Consider the following 7,509-nt stretch of genomic DNA (forward strand, 5'->3'; position numbering starts at 1 on the left):
TATATATATATATATATATGTATACACACACCTATGGAGGCAAGGAGAACGATAGGAACTACAATTCCAGAAAGGTTGGAACTCTTCCTAGGTAAACTGATGATCACCAGCCATTGTCTTTCCAGGGGACATTTGCTGATTCCGAGCATAGGCAAAGAATGAGCTAGATCCAAGCAAAGGAATTCTTCTTTAGGAAAGAGATACAAGAAATGCTTTTGGCAGTCATTTAAGGCTTGCATAATGGTTGGAAATAAGAGGATCCCTAAACACAAGGCCAGCTTTTCCACAGGATATTAGCTGACTATGCAGAAGATGGAAGGCTGGGCCAGAAAGGTAGAAAAAAATCTCTTTCTCTTTCAGTCTTGTGCTGAGGAGACAAAATCCATTTAGAAAGAGAGGGCCTGCTGTGACATTCAATTATCTCCCCCTCAAGATGTTCTCAGACTCTGAAGGTGCATGCAGTGGGACCTAGGCTCAAATTACCAAAGGCCGATACAAATCTCTCACAGTCTTTTAGGGCCAAGGAGACACAAGCTTGCTAGGCTCTCAATCAAAAGCTTTAGAGGGTCATGACCAAGAAATAGTAAGGAATCAGAAGTTGATTAACTCATACTAAAATTATAGTGCACCCTCAGGCCGCCTCAACTTCCGATTGGATTGAAGTAATTCTCTCATTATATCTGCTAATTGAGGAAAGAGGAGCCCTCTCTGGTTCTTTTATATACTGTGTCCGGCATACAGTAAAAAATACTACACAATGCAAAGACAGAAAAATGTGACCAATACCAAAGAGAAAAAAATGAACAATGGAAGCAGGCCCTTAGGTGATCTAGATGTTAGAGTTAGCGTAGAAAGACTTAACTAAAATTCGTATTTTCATACAATAGAGGGAAAATCAGACAAAATAGGTGAAGAGAGGCAAAATTTCAGTAGAAATTGGAATCTCTAAAAAATCAAATGAACAAACTAGAACTGAAAAATACAACATGTGAATTAATAACTCATTGCATTAATCTAACAGTAAATTGTACACAGTGAAGACAAAGTTAGTAGACTTGAATACAGTACAATTAAAAATATCCAAACTGAAGCATTTCGAGAAAATATAATGGGAAGAACAGAGCAGGGAAGATGTGGGACACAGCCAAAAGGTTTAGCATAAATGTAATTGGAGAGCTAAAACGAGAGGAAAGAGATATTGGGTCACAGTAATATCTGAAGAGAAAATGACCAGAAATTTTCCAAATTGATTAAAGGCATCAACCCACAGATTCAGAAAGCTCAGCAAACCCTAAGCAGTATAAAAACAAAGAAAACCACATTTAGGCAAACTTAGTCAAACTATTAAAAACTAAAGCCAATTAACTTCTGATCTTAGTTTTCCTAAATGTGAGGATTAAGTTCCTTCCTTGGAAACATTTTTTTCCCCAAACAAACAAAAAAATCAGGACACACTAGCCTGACAAGTGTTTTAAGAGAACAGGGTGGCAAAATATTTGAAGTCGAAAGTACCCTGGAAAATCGGTTGAAAGTTTATTCTTCATTCAAATACTCTATAGTGAAACAAATTGATTTAGAAGAGAATTATATATATATATAATATATTATTTTTTTTTTTTTTTCTTTTATGTGATCTTGTCCTGCCTATTTGCCAGTTTATCTTCTGCGTTCTTTTTTTTTTTTTTTTTGAGGCGAGTACCCTCGCCTGAGTGCAGTGGCCGGATCTCAGCTCACTCAGCTCCGCCTCCAGGTTACTCCATTCTCCGCTCAGTCTCCGAGGAGCTGGGACTACAGGCGCCCAGCCACCTCTGCCCAGCTAGTTTTTGTATTTTTTTTAGTAGAGACGGGGTTCACCGTGTTAGCAGGATGGTCTCGATATCCTGACTCGTGATCCGCCGTCTCGGACTCCCAACGTGCTGATTACAGGCTGCAGCCCACCGCGGCCCGGCCCTGGCGTTCTTTTATTACATCTGATCCCAGTCACACTGATTTCTAAAACAAGTCATGTTCCCTGCTTCCAGGTCTCATATATGATGCTTCCTCTGCCAAGAAAGGTTTTTTCTAATCCACCTCTACCGTCCATCCTTGACCTCTCTTGCCTTATAAAATCATATTTCTCCCTCTAGGTCATCAATTAAAGGCCTTCATCGGAGCATTTCCTGATGCCTTTAGGCTTAAGGAATGTCCCTATTTATGTTTACATTACTTTATTTTTTTCATAGCACTTTTCACAGTTTCTAATTTATATTATTGATGGTTCTGAGTCACATACGGCCTCACGTCATGAGGAGAGAGTTTTTTTTTCACTCATTGTATACACAATCTCTAGCATGGAGCTTTACATATAGTAACCTGCTACAAATTTGATCAAATAAATGCACAAATGAGTGGAAGACATAAGAGGAAATGATTTTTTTTTTTTTTTTTTTTTTTTTGAGACCGGAGTCTCGCTGTGTTCCAGGCTGGAGTGCGTGGCCGGCACTCAGCTCACTGCAAGCTTCAGGTTCACGCCATTCTCCTGCCTCAGCCTCCCGAGTAGCTGGGACTACAGGCGCCCCGCCACCTCGCTCGGCTAGTTTTTTGTATTTTTTAGTAGAGACGGAGTTTCACCGGGTTAGGCAGGATGATCTCGATCTCCTGACCTCGTGATCCGCCCGTCGCGGCCTCCCAAAGTGCTGGGATTACAGGCTTGAGCCACCACGCCCGGCCTAAGAAAAATGATTTTCAATACTGGGTAACAACAGGAATACTTCATTATACTGAGCTGATTAAAATTACTCCCTAGATCTTTTACAGTACCAAAAAGCAGTCTACATTGCTGATTCTCAGTTTTAATTTTTCTTACAGCAATGAGGCCACTCTCTTTGCTGTCATGTAAGTGCTGACCTGTCCTTGATCTGGAGATAATTTAAGGCAAAATAATTCTTTTTCATGGTTATGGTTTCTAAAAGCAGCTAGTAGTGAGAGAAATAAATGGCTTCTTTGTTTGGAATTATAATAAAAGTGGAATCCAACATGAAGTAGTGCAAATACTTTATTTAAAATTACAAGCTTTATATAAAACCACTCTTGTCAAGTGTCTTTATTTTCAACAGTGCTGTGATAAGGTTGCCCTCTGGTGGCCACTTACTACGTTTTACAGTCCTATTTTCACCCCCCTACTGTTTTCTGTTCCTTCTGTTTTAGATTGAAGTAGATTTTCAAAGTACTCTTTTTTGTGGTAAAATATATTTGGATAAACATTTTGGAAAGCAATTTGATAGTAAGTATTAGAAATCTTAAAAATTCTTCTTTGATCCGGTAATTCTATTTCCAGGAATCTATTCTAAGGAAAGAATTCTAAATTCATAAGAAGCTTATGTTCAAAGATGCTCGCCAAAGTGGTAGTTACAATTTTAAAAAGTTAGACAACCCAATTTCTCACAGTAGGGTATGAAATAAATACTGTTATCTAGGCAGTATGTTATTAAAAACACAGAAAACCAAATGTTGACCTTACATTGGGCAAGTTACTTAATCTGTTTCTTCACCTATAAATTTGATATAATAGCAGTAACTGCCTAGTGGGTTGTTGTGAAGATTAAATGGAATACGTTAGTACAGCCTTCATATAGTGTCTGACGCATCACAAGTAATCAGTAAATGGTAACTGTTATTACATTCTCGATAAAATGTTTTATTTTGTTTTTTTTTCTGAGACGGAGTTTCATTCTTGTTGTCCAGGCTGGAGTACAGTTGCTCTGTCACTTAGGCTGGAGTGCATGACACGATCTTGACTCACTGCAACCTCCGCCTCCTGGGTTCAAGTGATTCTCCTGCCTCAGCCTCCTGAGTAGCTGGGATTACAGGTGCCCACCATCATGCCCAGCTAATTTTTTTTGTATTTTTAGTAGAGATGGGGTTTTGCCATGTTGGGCAGGCTGGTCTCAAACTCCTGACCTCAGGTGATCCGCCTGCCTCAGCCTCCTAAAGTGATGGGGTTACAGGTATGAGCCACTGTACCTGGCTGATAAAATGTTTTAAAGAATGATATATAGCAATATGAGAAAGTGAAAGAAGCAAGGTATAAAATGACATATGCCATATGATTAGACTAGTTAAAAAACAAAAGCCAAACCCCTGTAAATGACACAAGATTACAAAGAGAAGTACTAAAAATCTGTGGGGTTTTTTTTTTTTTCTTTTTTTGAGACTGAGTCTTGCTCTGTCATTCAGGCTAGAGTGCATGGCACGATCTTGGCTCACTGCAACCTCTGCCTCCCAGGTTCAAGCGATTCTCCTGCTTCAGCCTCCCAAGTAGCTGGGATTACAGGCGCCCACCATCACATGCCTGGCTAATTTTTGTATTTTTAGTAGACTTGGGGTTTCACCATGGTGGCCAGGCTGGTCTTGAACTCCTGACCTTCAGTGATTCACCCATCTGGGCCTCCCAAAGTCCTGGGATTACAGGCTTGAGCCATGGAGCCCAGCCTAAAAATCTTAATGAGAGATTTCCTAGGATTATTTTTTATCCCTTTCTACTCCTGTATTTTTCCAGATTTTCTTTATTAAGCACATTTCCCTTAAAATGGAGGTGGGGGGATATTATTTTTAAAACTGGAAGTTTATGTTCATATAATATACTTCCTTTGAAAATCCAGTGTACCTTTATGTATTCATAGTGTCCTGTGATGAGTAACTTGACCTGAGTAGCTTGACTGAGTTGACTAATCTACTCCCCAGTGATCCTTACTTTGGGTATCATGCTTTCCTGGTTTTTGTGCTACCTAACCAGCTTTTCCTTCTTATTAGTTCCACTACATCTTCCTCAGTTCAACTACAAGCATTGGAGTGCCTCAGGGCTCTGAGCTTGTCACGTTTGTCTTTGCCATTTAAACTTTCTTCCTAAGTGGTCTCATTCATTCCCCTGGATTTAATTTGTATTTGTTTGTTTGTTTTAGCTCATTTTCTCCCTTAACCCTGGATTTAATTTAAATGCCATCTATAGATGTGCTTATTATCAGATTTACATTTCTCCCTTGATCTCCACACTCAAATATCCAACAGTCCAACAGTCAAATATCCACTTGACATCTTCACTTGAATGTTTTAATTGGCATTATAAACCTAACACATGCAAAACAACTTTTTTTTCAACTTTACAAGTTAAGCCTGCTCTATCCATTTCACCAAGTTACTGAGTCCCAAAGCCTAGTAGTCATATTTGATTTTTCTCCTTTTTCTTACTGCAAATATCCAGCTTATCAGTATATTCCATCAGCCCTATCTTCAAAACATACTCTGAATCTGACCACTGCTCGTGACTTTTATTGCATCATCCTTGCCCAAGCCACTGTCATCCCTTTGAACTACTTTGGCGCAGTCTCATGTGGTCTTTCAGCCTCCTCTCTTCTCTCCCTCTTACCTGATCCCCACCCTACCACAGTTAGTCTCCATATAACAACCAGAGCAATCTTTTTAAAATGTAAAACCAGATCATGTCATTTTCATGCTTAAACCTTCCAATGGGTTCTCATCCCTTTTGGAATAAACAGAATTCAAACATCTCTCCATGGCCTATCTGGTTTTACATTTTCTGGGTCCTGCGTTTCTCTCTGACCTTATGCCCTATTACTCTCTCCCTTGTTAAGCTGGGCTCCATAGTGGCCTCCTTTCAGTTTGACAGGTTGAAGCTTGCCTTTTGTTCTATAAAGAGGGTAAGGCATTTCTTCCTACAACAAAGCACATTACTGTATTTCCGACAGGTTTATATATAAATGATGCAATGGTAAAATAAATAAAGGAATAAGGAAAGGTCTTTTTGCAGGTAACAATTTTTGCAGGTATGTTTTCAATGTTTTGTCCCTGAATTAGGCTGGAAAGGAGCCCTACATTCCTTTCTTTGACTAGTTATTTTCTTGGTTATCTCTACAAAGATTTTTGCGATGCTTAGTCAAGGAGCATGAAAAAAAATCATCTTCAGGAAACATTCCTTTTTCTTTTGATCCACACTTTGGCCATCTTTCAGCAATGAGAATGTGAGAATGTGAGTTTTAGGGCAGTATTGTTATATTTTGGAGGTTCCAGGCAGAGCACAATGAACAATGTTAAACTTCAGCTTATTTTTATATATCATTGATCATAAAAGAAAGACCCTTAGATTTTAGATTTAAAGGAAACCTTAGATTTCATCTAGTTCAGCTTTTAAAATTTACAGATGAGGAAATTAAGATATAAAGAAAAAACATTTTGTCCTATGCAGTAGTCTTTCACCCTTTGAAATGCTCACATTATATTAAATCATTAGCCAAAGAATTATTATCCCATTTTACAGATTAGAAGAGTGAAAATCAGAGAAGCTATTTGCTTGAGGTAACATAGTTTGTGAGAAGTTCAGCTGGAAATGGAACACAAATTTGACATTAAATCCCATACCATTTTTGAAATGCTGTGTTGCCTCTCACAGAGGATTTGTAAGCTATTAAAAAAGCAAATTCACATCATTAGTTTCTACCGTATATAGGTTTTAAATGTTATGGTCTTTATTTTATTGTAAAATAAATAATTCTTAAATATATATATGAAGTGTTTCAAATTGCTTGAGTTCTTGAAATATTTTACAATGTGTTTGTGATATGTTTTACAGTGTGTTATTTTACAATAAGAAAAATCAAGATAACAAAAAACAAAAGTGATGCATGTATACTAGAGATAATTTGAAGACTAGAGGAGGAAAACACTGAAAGGGCTATTGCCTCTCACAACTGTTGTTAACACTTTGGTTATTTATGGCTGGCCTATCTTTATTAGTTTTCTTTCTCTATAGTTGTACTTAAGGTACATGCACCGTAAAGCAATGTAAATAGTGATGAATATTTAAGAATCAATGAATTTTATCCTTTTTTTAATTTATTTTTTTTTCTTCTGAGACAGGGTCTCACTCTGTTTCCCAGGCTGGAGTGCAGTGGCATGATCATAGCTCACTACAGCCTCAACCTTCCAGACTCAAGTGATCCTCCCACCTCAGCCTCCCGAGTAGCTGGGACTACAGGCATGCACCACCACACCCAGCTAATTTTTGTATTTTTTGTAGAGACAAGGTTTTTCCCTGTTGCCCGGGCTGGTCCCAAACTCCGGGGCTCAAGCGATCTACCTGCGTTGACCTCCCAAAGTGCTGGGATTACAGGTTTGAGCCACTGTGTTGGGCTAAATTTTATACTTGCTTTCATTTTTACTTTTGAGATAGCATTGTTTACCATGTAAGGTTTTTTTTTTACTCATTGATTTCTCATTGCAGGGTATGGCAAAAAACAAACAGAAATAAAAAATTCTTCTGGAAAAAATATTCTGGTATAAATGGCTTAAGAGAGTAGAATTATATTGTGGTGGTCACAGACATGTGGAGTCTTATTTAGAATAGTAAAAAGCCCCGAAATAATAAGCATGTAAGCCCAGTAGCACTGTAGGAGTAAAGTGTTACAAGTATGTGACATATATATATATATATATATATTTTTTTTTTTTTTTTTT

At 38.0% G+C, this 7,509-nt stretch overlaps 1 protein-coding gene across 2 annotated transcripts in view; it reads left to right on the plus strand.

Moving 5' to 3' along the window:
* MEGF9 (multiple EGF like domains 9) overlaps window positions 1-7,509 on the plus strand; it is a 118,357-nt gene that overhangs the window by 95,726 nt on the left and 15,122 nt on the right. The window lies entirely within an intron of this gene.

This window comes from Rhinopithecus bieti, unplaced genomic scaffold, assembly GCF_001698545.2.
Source record: "Rhinopithecus bieti isolate Rb0 unplaced genomic scaffold, ASM169854v2 scaffold_13710, whole genome shotgun sequence".
In the NCBI taxonomy this organism is placed as follows: Eukaryota; Metazoa; Chordata; class Mammalia; order Primates; family Cercopithecidae; genus Rhinopithecus; species Rhinopithecus bieti.